The 16,998-nt window shown below is 37.1% G+C and overlaps 1 pseudogene; it reads right to left on the minus strand.

The window, feature by feature from the left end:
- Positions 1 to 6,003: 6,003 nt before the first annotated feature.
- LOC117083785 lies at positions 6,004 to 6,581 on the minus strand (annotated as a pseudogene).
- Positions 6,582 to 16,998: the final 10,417 nt, after the last annotated feature.

A 16,998-nucleotide genomic window follows, 5' to 3' on the forward strand; every position in this document is an offset into this window, starting at 1 on the left:
TTTCATACCTATATATTACCTTTTCTCTTAGCTACAAATCTGAAGCTTTAATATGGAATAAGTTTGAGCTTTCTGAACATTTATAAATGTGTTAAATATGATTGACTTCAGTGATGATTCACAAATAACTTTGGAGGAAACTACACGTTTATTCTTATTCTGAATAAAGATGTTTCCTAATGTAAGTTTACCCATGATAAAACTGCTTTATAGTATAACACTGTTCTGTGTGAATTTCTGTCTTCATGTTCAAGAGTAGGCTGATATGCAGCCAGCATGCACCAGTATAGCCATGCTGATGACTTTTTGCAGATAGTGTTCATTCTGATTAGTTGAGGTTTCAGTTCTGATTGCTTGAAGCTAAAATATGTTAAATATTTTGAATATTTAAAGTGATCACAAAATCATTAAATGACATCAGAACCACATTAGCTCTTTGTCTGAAGCTATTGAGTCTTACTTCTCCTAGCTAGGTAGAACACTGATCCATAAAATAGGCTGAAGTAAAACCACAAGTGTAAAATAGAAGATCTGGATTACCTAAAAACTATAATCAAGAACTAACTGCATTTTTATAGGTCTGACTTCAGGTCAGTGCATCTGAGGCTGCTGGGAACTGAAAGTTCTTTGACTCTTTTAGGTAATTGGAGGACATGTGTTTTTTTTGTTTGTTTTGTTTTGTTTTTGTCTCAGAGAAAAGGAGTGGACTTGATCATGTATTTCCCTTTATATCTTTATAAAATAACAAAATTATGTTATATTCTTGCCACTGTGGTCAAAATATACCAAAGTTATCTGAAAAATCTGATGATAAGTTTGATTTCCCTATAAGGTTGAGCTATTGCTGCAGAACTTGTGCTAGAGGTAGGATGGTTTTCTATTTTTCAGTATTTAATTGGAGTCATGTTGACATAGTGATAAGAAGAGGGAATATGTCCTTAGACTCTCACAGAAACCATGAAAACATGGTTTGTCCTCAGCATTGCACAATATACATAACAAATCTCTACATGTACCCCCAATTCTAAAATAAAAGTTGAAAAAAAGTAAAATTGATATAAAAAAGGAAGTATCATTCATATGAAAATTCCACTATTCATTTTTGAATTCTATAAACTATTAGTACAAAGAAATTGAGCTTGAATTGACTTCAAGAAATTGAGACTTAGCCAGTTGTTTCTCAGTAGTTTTGCTTAATTATGTAAAATTTTCCTCAAACTAGTCCCTCATGTTTCCCATGGTCTGGGCACCAGTTCTAGAAAGAATCAAAGAATGAAGATTTCAATAGGTATGGAAGCATCTTGGTATTTTTTGTAGTTAGAATTTTCTGTCATTGTCCCCATAAGAATGTTCAAGATCAGGCTTGATGGCTAATTGGTAGGGGTGTTGTAGACAAATCCTTGCTCTTCAGAGTCTGATCCATGAACCAGCAATATTGACATCACCTGGGAATTTTTTTTAGAAAAGTGGACTTTCAGGCTCCCACCCTAGACAGACTCAGTCATAATTGACATTTTAATGTAATGTGGAGGTGCCTCATGTATACATTAAAGTCTGAGAAGCTTTTGTGGATATCTAATTACCATGGAGTCAAGAAGGAGCCCTGGCAGGTCTAAATTACTTCTATTTTTTATTTTTCTTTTCTCTCTTTATCCCACAAGAAAGTATCTGTAAGTACTAAATGACTTTTTAAATCCTGTACTTTAAGTTTCTGTGTTACACTATGAAGGTTCCCGCCTTCAACCGTATGTTATTTGGATCTTTCAACATACAACTAGATGGAAGATGATAGATGATAAATTCTTAGTGAAGGAGACTTTGAGGTGGCAATTTAATTTTCTTTCACTTTTGTGGTTCTTCATCATATACGTGGGTACTCTAGTGATTCTTGACACTAGTTTTGATCATGACCTGTAGAAAAGACAAGTGTGGATTTGAAAGCCCTATGAGGAAAATCTTGAGCTTGAGTTAGCATTTTTGGGACTTAAAGTCATTAGCATTCACCTGCTCCTACCAGTTTCATAATTTAACGTGGGAGATAACTTATAACGTAATTTCAAAGAAAGGACAAGTTTTTTGAATTAGACGTTCTTGGCTCTGTTGACATAAAAAGATAATTATACTTCTATGAAATTAGTCAACAGGTTTTTTCTACAGTGAGGTTAGTTCTTCAAATGTTTATTTTATTTAGCTGTAAGCCATTCTTGTTTTATATTTTAAAAAGTCATTTACTTTTGCTTTTGGCTCTGCAAGTAGCTTCAAAATAGGATCTTAGAATAATTTTATTTCAAATAATTAAATTCCTTCACAATATCATTTTACCATGATTCATACAGTAAGCAAGTCTGAACTATGTGCGCACAAATACAGTCTTTGTAGGAATACTTTGAAAAGTCTTTAACAAATAATTTTTAAAAATGTTCCTCTTATAATGATTTTTGAAGCCCTTTCTCCTTAATTTCCTGAAATCTTTTAAATAGTCTCTGGTGATTTGACAAGGCTTGCTGACATTTTTGGTGTTCGTAACTGGCAGTTGGAGGTGGAATGGTACCACTGGCGTCTAGTGGGTAGAGGCCAAGCATTGTGCTAAATGGCAATGCCATTGCTAATCAGCAATGCCAGGACATCCCCCACAATGAAGAGTCAGTCCAAAATGTCAATAGCACTGAAACTGAGAAGATCTGTACTGAATGTACTGCTGAATTGGTTAATGCTCAAAGGTGCAGTTAACTGATATTCATGAAGATATACCATTTAGAGACATAAAACAATTATTGACGCTAAACATATAGATGGGTAAATACAGTATCGATATTTTTACAAAAGCTGTTAAAATGTCAAAATTAAGCCTGTAAGGTGATGTGAGCTCAACAGAGTTTGTATGATATTACATATATCATAAATAAGTTTGGGAGTATCTCCCCTCCCTTTTCCCCTTTACCTCAGCAGTTGAATAGGTACCATCGTGAAAGTACTGGATATTTCAATTAATAAGTTTCAAATAAAAGTGAAATTAAGCTAAAAATTATAAAGAGTCCTTGAATGGCTTGTTGATTAGAAACTAATGTAACTCCTTGTCTAGGATAAAATACCAAACAGGCAGCAGCTGCTGGTAATTTGGTGCAAGTAATTGTAGAGCCAATAAGTTGAAGAAGTGCTTATTAAAAGAAACTGCTTTCCTATCTGCTTGTAAGTTCAATTGAGTAATGCACTCTACATGTGGTCTGACACTGGGTAAATTATACACCTGATTTAAAAACACTCCATCCATAAGAGCTCCTATTTTGCTCATCCATAAAATTTTTACTTTCTTCATTACTACTTGCAGCAGTGTATGGCATAATATCTATCAAATTAGGCTTTGAGGACATCTCAGGCTGGCACCCTGCTGACTTGAAACATGTGCTTAATATTACTGCAGTGCTTTTAACCCCATGAGTGCCCTGGGTTGGCCCACATAGGCATGCAGAATCTGTTCCGCTCTGTCTGTGCAGCCGTATTCTCCACCTACTGAGAATAAGAAACATCAAAGATAAAGGGGTGGGGGTTGGATTAATGATTACTCACTGGGTGCGAGAAATAAGTAGTTAAAATTTGTAGGAAATAAGATAGACAAAATGAAAACTGTGTAGTCTAGTATTTTGCAATTTTTAAAAATATGAGCCAGATATAAACATTTGAAAGCAAGGTATACTATTTGAACTAATCAACTCTGAAAAGCAAGACACAAGAGGACTTTCTGGATAACTCACATGAAAGCCAACTTTGGCATGTGTCTTATTCACATTTATAAATATGTGGATGACTTTAATTAATTTTAACAAGCATTTATTGCTTTCTGTCTACTAATTGCCAGGCACTATGATTGATGCTGGAGACACAGTGATGAATGTATATGGCCACTGCCATCTTGCAGCTCAAATCTTGAAAAGGGGTCAGGATTTCAACAATCAACTCTAATATAGTGGGTAAAGCATAAGAGATCTCAAGGTTCAACATTCATTCATTCATTCATTCATTCATTCAGGGCAGATGGTATCTGACACAACTACTCTACTTGCTGGATCCCCATGGCGGATATTGCACTATTGTAGAGCTAGATACACCTGTGAATCTCAGCCTGATGCCATTAAACATTTAAGTCATGTAATTATTTTCCTCTTTTCTTTTCCATGCTAACCTTCCAGTCTTCTGATTATAATTTAGCTTCCCACCTGGAGTGTCTATGGAAAAAAATGCACTTAACAAAGAATTCTGTGTCTGTTATTATTTTGTGTGTGATTAATACTACTTGTTTTAAATTAACAGACTGGTATATTGATCATAATTTAGCTACGTGTGTAACGCTATGGATAGAGGTCCTTTGACATCTACTTTTTATTATAAGTGAATATTTTGTCATTCTTATATATTAGTCTTATGAGACTGGTTAATGTGAGTTAGTGTGACTTTCTTCCTGAAGAGATAGACCCACTCTCACAGTGATGACAAGTTAGGTTCTGGGGCCAGCCAGACTTCAGAAACTAGAGTAAAGAATGGAAGCTACTGAAGGATTTGAGAAGGTTTTTAAAATATATATACCTGGAGTGAGAAAGAGAATGAGAGAGATACCAAGGCTAGATCCTGAGAAGCGTCAGGATCCACCAACGAGAAACAGAGTCAGGGTCAACCAGCAAGAAATGGAGGAATGCATTCAAGAAGAAGTTGGAGAAAGAAGATAGCAGGAAACAAAGGAATAAAAGGATCTAGGAAGGAGCTGGTAGTCAGAGATACATGAGCCTGAGAAACAGACCATTGGATACGGCAGTTCAGAGACCTGTTAAGAGAGCAGTGTTATAGAGAAGCTGGAGGGAGTGGGGAACCCAGTTGCATAAAGTTTATGGAATAAATAACTGGTACAGAAATGGGAGTGCAGAGTGTGGGTATTCTTTCTAGAAGTTTGACAGGAGAATTGCACCTTGAAGACTTGCCTTCTGAAAGAGAGAACCTCAATATGTTCAAAAGGCAATGCACAGGTGCATAAAGAGAAGATAAATGATGAAGCAAACTTCTAGGTGAGACATTCATGTGTCTTCATTTTTCATTAATTCCTTTATTCAAGTAGAGAGAACATAGCTTAGTGGTCAGGCACATGGATACTGGAGCCAAATGGCCTGGATTTGGATCCCAGTTTCACTATTACGACTTTGGGCAAATTGACCTCTGCACTTGCCTCAGAGGGTTGTTGGAAGAATTAAATAATATGTATAAAGCATCTGGAACTGTACCTGATGTGAACATGTATACATATTTGATAAATAATAAAGGAGTTAATCTGGACAAGAGTTAAGAAATGTGATAGTCTAGGAATCTATGATGAACATTTTTTTTTCTATGTTTTATAAACTTCTTATAAGGTGTATTTGAGATCTAAAATTACCGAGAGCCTGCAGAGAATGAAATTGCTATAGATGTCAGCACAAAATATTCTAACAATCTTATTCCTAGGTATAAGTAGGTAAAATTGGAGAACTCTGTGTAAGTGTTAAAAGAATTTCCTGATGAAATTGCAGACTAATTTCTATGATGTTTTTGTGGAATTTGCCAGATATTACTCAAAGTTCCTTTCAGAATACCCATAGCAACCTTTATCTTCCTGTCTTCTTTGAATTTAACCTGCCCTTTCTATTCTCTCTCCTTTACTGTAGATATCATTTGGAGCTCAGGGAAGTAGATCCCTAAAAATCTTTCCAAGTTTTCTTCTTATTTTATTCCTTACATTTTTTTCTCAGTTGATATCAGCTCAGAGAGTATTGGGTTAATTTAATAAATGCGTCAGATGGCTCTTTCCTTGGGCATCTCAGCTGATGTGAATATAATTGCTTATTAATTGGTTGAGAATATTCTATGAATAAGGAAAGATAGTTGAATAATTTACTAAACTCTCTCCTTTCTTCCCCTTCCTCTTAGACATATTTCAATTCAGGATTATAAGCATTGTTTATGGTGACTAGTGACCCTCTATTTTTATTTTTTATTTATTTTTTTGAGCTAAGTGGCTTTTTTATTAGAGAAATCCAGAATTACAAAGGACTTAAGAGTTGGATTGGGGACCTGCTTCTTGCCAAAGGTGGGCACAATATTGACAAAGCGCTGGTTGTACTGAATCCACCACTTAACCCCTTCTCCTTCTCCGTCGTCGTCGTCGTCTTCTTCTTCTTCTTCTTCTTCTTCTTCTTCTTCTTCTTCTTCTTCTTCTTCCTCCTCCTCCTCCTCCTCCTCTTCCTCTTCCTTCTCCCCCTCCTCCTCCTCCTCCATTTGGCCACCTTGAGAGTCTGACCTTTCAGTTTCCCAGAATGGGCCAGGGAAACATGAACTTTCCCTCTAAGCATGCAGTCGACTACTTCCAGGGTAATCAGGGCCTCCATCCCGTACTTGCCCAGGGTAGTCCCATCCTCTAGGGGTGTGCCTGCCAGGAGCACAGGTTGATCTTCCGAGGCAGTGCCCTTCAGTGAGGCTACATGTACCTTGATTTGGGCAACTGCCTCCTAGCCAGTCACCTCAAGGGTGTGTAGCTCCTGGGTGCCGACAAAGAGCTGCATGAACCGTGCTCCCCACTGGGGAGCTACTGAACCATGCTCCCCAGTGTTGCTACCACGAAGACAGAGTTGAGAACGAGGACCCACTGTTTTTGAAGCTTAATGTAAGAAAATAGATACATAGTAAATTATCGAAAACTTTTACTTTCCACAAAAGCAAGTGATGGTTTTGCTCAGAACAGCAACACAATGACCTGTTGCTAATCTTGGCTTATTTTCCTCTCTCCTTGTGAAGGAGAGAGGAAATGCTAGTACATATTATTTAAATTTAAAATGCATATTGAAAAAGAATTCTGATGGCTGCCTTTCAGAGCAAACTAAGATAACTGTTCTCATCACATCTGTATTGGGATTGCCTCTAAGGCTGTGGTAAAAGATGTTGAGTAGGCTTTTCCTAGGGTTCATCTCTTTTTATACAAAAAAATTTTAATTTGTTTAAAAAATTTTTTGTGGGTACACAGTAGGTGTATATATTCATGGGGTACATGAGATATTTTGATACAGGCATGCAATGTGAAATAAGCATATCCTAGAGAATGGAGTAGCCATCTCCTCAAGCATTTATCCTTTGAGTTACAAACAATCCTCGGGTTCGTCTCAATGGGTTATTTGAGAACTTGGGTCTGGGAGTGTTCTGTGGTACTCTTTTGATTGGAAATGGGAGCTGAATGGGCTATCCAGTGGGCAGAGGGCAGAAAATTGACAATGGAAAGAGAAAGTTTCAAATGGCTGTGAACAACTGACTTGAAAATTCTATGTTTGAAGATGCTGTCCTGGTGATCCCGAGGATGTGGTTCTCAGGCTCATTGTATCCTAGCTCTGTGATTTGGTCCAAATCACTTAACTTCCTTTCAGCAACCTCTTTAGCCTCCCTGTGCCTCAGTTTCCTCATCTGTAAACTGCAAATGTTGGTGCTTATCTTATGTCCCTATGCAGGGTTATAGTGTGATTTGAATGAAAGAACTTTGTGTATCACATAGAACAACACAGTCCTCACTATGATTAGGATTAATCTTAATATTATTATAGGTAGTTAAGTTAGAACAATAGATGAAGAAGTTAAACTTTACCCAAGAGCAGAACTGGCCTTAGTTACCTGACTAAATACATTTCAAAAGTTTTATCACCCCTTATTTTAAATAAATTGAATAGTACAGAGAGATGGACTGGGAAGAAGGCAGGACCTAGAGGTGCCTGAGCCAAACCTTATTGCCTGAACCATGTAGACACTTAAGACATGCAGCTTACATGAATGAGCCATAGAGATGTCTAAATTATTTGAAATTTCTCCATTATGCTTTTTGAGACCTTTCTAATTTTGATATAAGAAGAATATATTTGTTTTAAAATCAGGAATATTATTATTTAAAAGAAAATACAACAACCAAAATAAACCATAGATAGAGTGCCACAGACAGCTGGTGTGGCAGCAGATAATAGAGGAGGAAACCTGGGGAGGGATAGAAAGAACTCAAATTCACTGGGCACTTATGTTCTAGACACTGTGATCAGTGCTGTCTATACTTAGTTGTATTTAGTCCTCTTGACAAGTCTAAAGGGTAGATGCTGGTAGTATCCCCATTTTACAGATTAGGAAACTAGGACATAAGAGAGATCAAGAGATTTCCCATCTTAATGCTAGTTGGTGGCCAAGTAAGGATTCAAACCTAGTTGGTATGGCTTTAAAAAAATCTGTGCATTTCATGTATGTTTATTGCAGCACTATTTATAATAGCAAAGGCATGGAGCCAACCCAAATGCCCATCAGTGATAGACTGGATAAAGCAAATGTGGTACATATACACCATGGAATACTATACAGCCATAAAAATAAGATTATATTCTTTGTAGGGACATGGATGAAGCTGGAAGCCATCATCCTCAGTGAACTGACACAGGAACAGAAAACCAGGTATCACATGTTCTCACTCATAAGTGGGGGTTGAGCAGTGAGGACACATGGGCACTGGAGGGGAACATCACACACTGGGGCCAGTGTGGGGATGGGGAGCAAGGGGAATGAGAGCATTAGTACAAATAGCTAATGCATGTGGGGCTTTAAAACCTAGATGATGGGTTGATAGGTGCAGCAAACCACCATGGCACATGTATACCTATGTAAAAAACCTACAGGTTCTTCACTTGTATCCCAGAACTTAAAGTAAAATTTAAATAAATAAATAAGTAAATAATAAAAATATTACAATTTTAAAAATCTGCATTTAATACTGAGCTAGATTGACCTCCAAGATCATGTGGACAACTTCCCATCTTGGAAGTAACTATCAGGAACTTCTGCTCTAAGTTTGTTCAAGCAAGTCCAGAACCAGTTTAAAACAGTCTACTATATTTAACTCACTTATTAATTAACAAACTGTGCCTTGAGCCCCAATACATCTTCCTTTCCTCTATGCTACATCCTGTATGCCAGGTAAACTTGTAACTTGCTAAATTATTCAACAATCTGATGCTTCTAGGCTTTCCCCAGCTAGAAGTGTGCCTCTGATCTCTTTCCCTAGAATTCCAAAAGGACCAAATTTTGCTTATTTCTGTGCTTGTGTCCTTGTCTCCAACTCAGGGGCAAACTGAAAACTTATACCATTAAGAGATGCCCCTTTAAGAAGAAGAATGCATGATCATAAATTTAATATGAAATAAACATCAATATTTACTTAAATAAAATATAAATGATAATAGATTACAATTTTTTAAGCTGACAAATATCTTAGTACTTTGTATTGTTAAATCTCTCTCAGGATCTTGGAAATGGTCCATGCAAGTGAGAATCCCTAAACTACAAGTGTTGTCACCTTTGTCACACCTCCTTCCTCCTCACAGCTACTGGTCATTATTAAAACGCAACCTTGGCCAACTACCCCAGTTCTAAAGGAAACACAACCTTGGCCAGTTATAAAAGGCATTTCTTTGGCCTCATGCATACAATACACCTGGAAATTAATAATTAAAAAATAATCTAGGCCGGGCGCAGTGGCTCACGCCTGTAATGTCAGCACTTTGGGAGGCTGAGGCGGGCAGATCACGAGGTCAGGAGATCAAGACCATCCTGGCTTACACGGTGAAACCCTGTCTCTACTTAAAAAAAACACACATACACACAAAAATTAGCCTGGCATGGTAGCAGGCGCCTGTAGTCCCAGCTACTCGGGAGGCTGAGGCAGGAGAATGGCATGAACCTGGGAGGCAGAGTTTGCAGTGAACTGAGATCGTGCCACTGCACTCCAGCCTGGGCAACAGAGCAAGACTCCATCTCAAAAAATAAATAAATAAATAAATAATCTAAACAAACATGAACAAAAGCTAGTTGAAAAAACGGATTTGAGATCAGCTAAACCAGAAAGTAAGGGCAAGGCCAGTAGCAGGTATAATGCTATAGGCTCACCTGTACATTGCGTACGTTAGCAGAGGGTCTTTTAAAGAGAGAGCGTAAAATGCCCCAGAAACCATGTGAGCATTAAGGTTGGATCCCTGTGTGTTAGTAGAGCCGGAGGAATTGCTATATAGTGAAGACCATTTCTAGGCATTTCTTTATTTTGTCTTAACTCTACCTGAATTAAGTTCTTCATCTTTCCACTGCCCTTGTGCTCCATGTTATCCCATAATCCTCAAAATTATCCTCCCAGTGGCCTCTCAGGAGGTTGAACTTGCCCAGACAATGAGAGAAAGTAGTTCAGATCTCAACAATACACAGGGGAAATCAAAGTTCTCTTCCATATTCTGTCCAATTTTTAATAGGAAAACATTCAACATTGTTAGGAATACCGGGTCAAGTAGGGCCATAGGTTGAAGGCTCAGAAATTAGACCAAATGAGCTTAGGCTGCTGCCAACAGCGATAATACAGTAACACTTAAACTTGGCATAATAGTTTGCTGATACAAAGTCTTTTAATGTGTTATTTTATTAATACCAAAGACAACCTTAGGAGGTAGGGATTTTAGTCCAATTTTATTAATAATAATAACATATTTCTTGAGCCCTTACTATGTACTATGTGTTGTATTTGGCCCTTTAGCAGAAATATCTCATTCCATCTATGTATTATAATATAAGATATAATAGCCCCAGGAAGTTGGAGTTTTATTCATTAATCACACTAGGAAGTAAAAGCCCAAAAAACCAAGTAACCATCCACAATCACAAAGCTTAGTGGGAGGGGCTGGAATTTGCATCCCGGGGGGCATTCTTACCCTCAATTTGTATTGTCAGTGACCTCAGGCCACACTGCTAGTGATAAAGGATGGAGCTGTCTCCAAAATGCAAGATTTTTTACATCAAGTCAGCTTGGTGTAGCCAAAAACAAACAAATCATGTTTAGTGGGAATAGGGGAAAAAACCTGGAGGAAATGACTTGAATACTAGCCTCTTGCAGCTGTGTGACCCTGGGTCTTGCTAAGTCACACTTTTTCTTTCTTTGGAATGGGTATAAGAATTCCTTCTCCAGCTACCCCATCAGGGATTTGCAAAGCTCAAATGCAGTGAAAATCCTTTGTAAAGTAAACTTCTCATCACAATCTGTAGTGTTTGTTCTTAAGTGAAAATTTATAGTGTTTTAGTATCATTTTAGAATAGCATTAAAGGCATGAGGAATGTTTGAATTCTTCCTTTATTATATTACTAGTCATAGTGTATGCTGTCTTACATACTAACCCAAAGTTCAGTGAGTAAACTTCATATATGAATGAATAAAAATAATCCATTCTACGTGTGATATTCATTTTATAAAAAGAGCACCTCTTCATAGACTTTCTTAAATCACAGTTGTGAAAGTATCATAGAATGCAGGAAATTAATTCTTGGAAGTAGGCACTAAAATGATACAGCATCTAAGAATATCAGATAAAGAGCACAGATGAGATATAAAATGCTTTTCATAAAGGCTTTACTTTATATTTAGCTAAATAATATATGGAAAAATTGGCACCTTTCTGCACCAGAGCAATGACTACCACTGTTTCTGCAAAAGCTGATGCTTGGCCAACACCTGCAGTGGAATTGAATTAATGGAATTGATTTGCAGCCTCATTAAAAAAAAAATACAAAACAAAACATGAAGTTGTTTTTTGGAAAAAAATAGATTTGCACTTGATTTCTAAAAATGTTTAGGTGACTACAAAGTTACGTATTTCTAATTATAATACACTTTCTGCTATTGAGGACACTTTTCTACAATGGGTCAAGGTGATTATTACGCATTTCACACTTACACAGAACAACAGAGTGATAAAAGCAAAACTGGGGGGCAATTTCTAGATAAACCATTTAATTTGTGACTGCGACATGTCAGCTGTGTGCTACACTTTACATATGTTGACTCATTTAATTTCTCAAACAACAATGTAGATATTACTATTATTTAATGTTTGCATATAGAAAACTGAGACTTAGAGAGGATAACTTGTCCAAAGTACAGTTACTAAGTGTGGACCTGTACTAGAACTCAGAGATGCCCAAAGCCTTGTTTTTCTTCCTCATTGTATCATGCAATAGTGTCATGACTTCCTTAAGAATGGGTGGCACTCTTGGCTCCCTGCTGTTTCACCACTGTCATTTGACTCAGTTTTGCTGATCAGCAACTTATATGCCAAACAGTCGCTGATTCTTAAGGAGAACTCTTGGTTCCTTCTACTAACTTCAACCTTATTTTTGTGGATAGATTGTTAAAAGAAAAACTGGAAAAAATTAAAATAACAAGCAGTTAAAAGCTATATGCTGTCCTTTTTAGAATAGTAGTCATAGGAGTTTTTCATATTGCCAGCTCCATTGTCTCCAGGGTAATATTGTTACTAAATTTAAAAAGTGAAATCATGTACTTCATAATATCTTTATGTTTTCTCTGCGTTCTATTCATTTAGTTTATTTACAGTGGAACCAAACCAAAGTCAATGAGATATAATAATAATTATTGTTTATGTATGTAAGTTTTAGATAGACTGATAGAATAGGTATATAGACTTTAGCTACGATTAGTGTGAACATTTTATATAACTAAATTCAGGGAGAATTATTTATTGAACCTGACTCTAAAGTCCAAATTTCTACCTGCAAAGCAATTCAGTCTGGAATTGTATGTATAAATAGCAGCAATAGCAGTAGCAGCAGCTAACATTTAAGCAGCAATCTGCATATCACACCCAATGATCAGTGCTTTATGTACACAATCTCATTCTCATCCTTACCTTGTAGATGATTGAATTTAGTGAGCTAAGAACTCTGGCAGAGTCTCGCCAAGCCTGATCCATATTGATTTCCAGATCTGGCTGGCTTAGGAGCCTGGACCCTTGGCTTCTGCACCATGCTGTCCTAAGGGACCAGCCACCAAATATTGGCATATGGACTATATAGATTTTCTTTGGGTTCTCTCCCACTTGTCTGCTCCGCATAGCCTCAGAGAAGGTTCCTAAAGAAAAATTGCCCCCGCCACTATTTTTTTTATTTTTTATTTTTACTAAGAAGCAGTCAAATCTGTTGGGGCTCATCATGGCCATCAGCTATGCACCAGGGTTTGGTGTCAAGGTGTGTTACTGAAAAGCCACCTGCATGTGTTTTGAATAGTGTCGACCCAGATTGAGCTTCCTGGGAACACCTGCTAATAGCGTGCAGTGCCAGTGGCTTTTTCATTGGCTTGCAAAGGCAGTAACTTGCTATGAGTTGGGTAATTTTTCCTTCTAACCCTACAGAAAAGGGCAGGACATCCGTAGAAAATATACCAATTTCTTTGATACATCCAAAGTACTTGTTCAATCTTACTAAAATTGAATGAAAGAACTGTGTATGCATTAATATATTTCTGTATATGACAGACAAAAAATGTTTGATGCTGGCTTCTTCCTGATTCTACAAAATTTGTGATTATTTGATGCTGCCAAATTGGTGAAATTAAATGGTTTTATTTTGCAAAACTTTGCAATCCCTTGTGCAAATTGGAAAGAAAAAACTTGAAAAACAAACAAAACCCAAGACATATACAAGGGTATCAAACTATTAGAAAATTTAAAAGCCAACAACTTGAGTTATTTTGATGCCAACCAATGGAATAAAAGTTTTCTATGTTTGTCTGACTGAATAGTTGTTTTGTTCTGGCTCCAGATTAAGGTTTTGAAGTCGTAAAGTAAGTGTCTTGCAGATTCATGGAAACTTTTGTTTCCCTGAGCCTTACAGCAGAGTGCTCTGTAGGAGGGCTGAGCACAGAACACCCAAAGTAGAATGAGTAGGATGTGCCTCAGCAGAGCCTAAGAACTGGTTTCTGCCAGACTTGGAGAGAACAGCTGGGTCCTCTAGTGTAGATTCTGCAGGAAGGGACCTAGCTTGCAAAGCCGCACACTTGGGTTCTATGCCAATATCTAGTTCTGTGTTTCAGTGAAAATCACTTACCTCTCTGGCTCTCACCCTCACCATCTCTCAAGTGAGAGGGTTGCACAGAAGGACGCCTAAGGTCATTCTAACTTGAACAGTCTGAGAACCCTCATTCTCACCATTCCTGTGTTGAAGTCTTATGTGAAGTTCTGACGTCTAGTTTGTGAAGGTCTGTGAAGCCTTTGTAAAAGTTTCAACTTAGAAAATAACCAGTTTTACATGTTGACTGAATAAAACCCCCTTTGCATTTTTCCAGAAAGGAAATCTGATTCCCATGGGGTTACCCCTTTCCTTCCTCCCTCCCTCCCTCCCTCCTTTCCTTCCTTCGGAACCTCCCTCCCTCTCTCTCTCTCTCTCTCTTTCTTTCTCTCTCTCTCTCTCTTTCTCCTTCCTTCCTTCCCTTCCCCTCCCTTCCCTCCATCCCTCCCTCCCTCTCTCTCTCTTTCTCTCTTTCTCTCTCTCTCTCTTTCTTTTCGTTTCGTTTCGTTTCATTTCATTTCATTTCTTTCTCTTCTTTTCTTTCCTGTCTGACTCTGTTGCCCAGCCTGGAGTACAATGGCACAATCTCAGCTCACTGCAACCTCTGCCTACTGGGTTCAAGTGATTCTTGTGCCTCAGCCTCCTGGGTAGCTGGGACTACAGGCGTGCACCACCATGCCTGGCTAATTTTTGTATTTTTAGTAGAGATGGGGCTTCACTGATAGCCAGGTTGATCACTATTTATTTTTTCATTAAAAGGATGCACTAATCTGTTCTCCAGTATCATGTCTCCCCTCAAAAGAAACACGTAACTTTGTGGATGAATTATAGACTTTAAATTGCAAAGGCAACTACATCAATATATCCATCTAGGCATATACCATATTATCAAATATGTAAAATGGAAGACATTGGATAAAATGCTTGTTGCTATGAATGAGAAACTTAGCTTGTTTGGTTATGGGAAAAAGTAACAAAAGACTGGAATCAGTAAGGTCTGGCATTGTGGTTTGTTTTGTTTTTCTCTAAATAACTAGACTACCATTTGACACTAAGACGTCTACAGAAGCACTGCATAAGCTTTTTACTTTGACTGTAAATTTACATCTTTATACCATTTTCCACATTACACTGAAGTCTTGCCTTCCAGATGGCTTCTGAATTGTTGCCTGCCCCTCATGTTTGATATATAAATTCAGTGTTTCCTATGGAAGGACTTTAAATAATATATATACCTCTGCCTGTTTGTATGTTTAGGTATATAGAATTCTGTAATATATAAGTGACTTTTAGGCACATACACATGACCTCTTTTATGTGTCAACTTTTTGACTGATGAAAAACTTAACTCTATTGAGTCCAGAGCAATTCCCTTTGAGTAAAACCTCACAAAAAGTTTGGGAAAAAAATTGCTCCTTGACAAATATTTTGCAGGAAGAATAGCTACTTTTCTGGTTGTTAAAGGCAAGCTGAAACCACACTTACATGACAAAACAGTGGGCCACCAGAGCAACATTTTATACTCAGAAAGAAATGCAAATCTAAACAGAGAACTTACTTTTTAAAAATAAAGGCAAGAGAGTTTTTTGTTTTGTTTTGCTTTTATTTTGTGATCTGTTTTTGTTTTTGTTTTTAATATAAAAAGCCCTTTTCTACAGTAAAAGCTTTTTTTTCACCCCCAAGAGGTTTAGAACTGTATAGAGATAGTTACATACACGGGCATCTCAAATGAGAGGGCAGCATACATACATGTAATTGGTTGCTTTTTTCTTTCCCTCGGCAGTCTGTAAAAAATGTGAAAATGCTCCTGCTTCTGCCTAGCCATTAAAAGGCAGTGGCTGCACCATACTGTGATTCGGGAGCTGAAGAAAATGGCCAGAACTGACTGATATCTGATAAACAGTAACAGGAGTCAGTTTATTGCACCAATCGTTAAATAATGGTGCTGATTATAAGGCTGCTAACTGCAGATGCTGTAATTGTCTGTCATAAATCTTAGTCATTTGTGACAGAAGCACAATGAAAGGGAGCATCTGCTTGAGGGCAAATGACTTCTGATAAATATCAGCTCTACGAAAATGTACTTGGATGTGTCTCAATATTTTGGAGAGCCATTCATGTTGCTTCCACAAATGTGAAGTTATTATTGGTTTGTATTGATTTTACCACCCTTTTTTTTTTTTTAAAGAGACAGAGAGTGACTCAAGGTTGAGTTGAATAGCATCTCAGCTCTTTATCTGATCTACTCATTTCTCTCAAATGCATGTTTGAGTGAAAAAAAATAATTGCACTTTTTTCAGTAGATTGCTGTTCAGAAACACAGCCTGGGAAATTCAATATGCAGCATATAAAAAATAACAAAAGCCAACATTTGTTGAAGGGGGAGGGAACACATTTGGATTTTTACAAAGGTTATTTTTCAGAAAAGATTTTAAATCTAAAATGCCAATCTCTAATGAATTTTAATTGCATGAAAATGAATTTTATGTTCTATTATGCCTATAGAAAAATAGCTAACATTATCGTATTCATTATAAAAATTGCTCAGATAATAGAAACTATACAACAAGGACTTTTGTAAGTTAAAAAAATAACTTGGAAAAAGTTTGTATTAAATAAAATCAATATCCACATTTTAAAAACAGCTGCTTTTTCCTAAAACATTTATTTCATTTAGTTGCTATATCCAGGACAGCTTAGAAATATAAAGCAAATAAAATGAGGAAATTCAATATGGTGTTGGGCTCAAACTTAAAAATATGATTTGAAGATGATAAGAGTTATTATTAGTAAGTGCAGGTTACATCTGTTTATAGCTGTTTACATTTACCAGAGATGTGGGGCTCTTCACAAATCTTTCCATGTGAAGAAAGTAAATGTTTTTCAGTTTGTTCCATGCAATTCCTGAATTTGAGAGTCCAGCTGAATGGTCTAGGAGTGGCTTAGGTTTTGGGTCTGAGGAGAAGTGACGACATAACACAAAAGGATAGATGGTACTCAGAGTACAACTTTCATGTAAGCTGTCTGGAGTCTTTTCTTCTGAACTGCTTTGCTTCTATTTATAACTCA

This window comes from Trachypithecus francoisi, unplaced genomic scaffold, assembly GCF_009764315.1.
Source record: "Trachypithecus francoisi isolate TF-2019V2 unplaced genomic scaffold, Tfra_2.0 Lachesis_group0, whole genome shotgun sequence".
NCBI lineage: Eukaryota > Metazoa > Chordata > Mammalia > Primates > Cercopithecidae > Trachypithecus > Trachypithecus francoisi.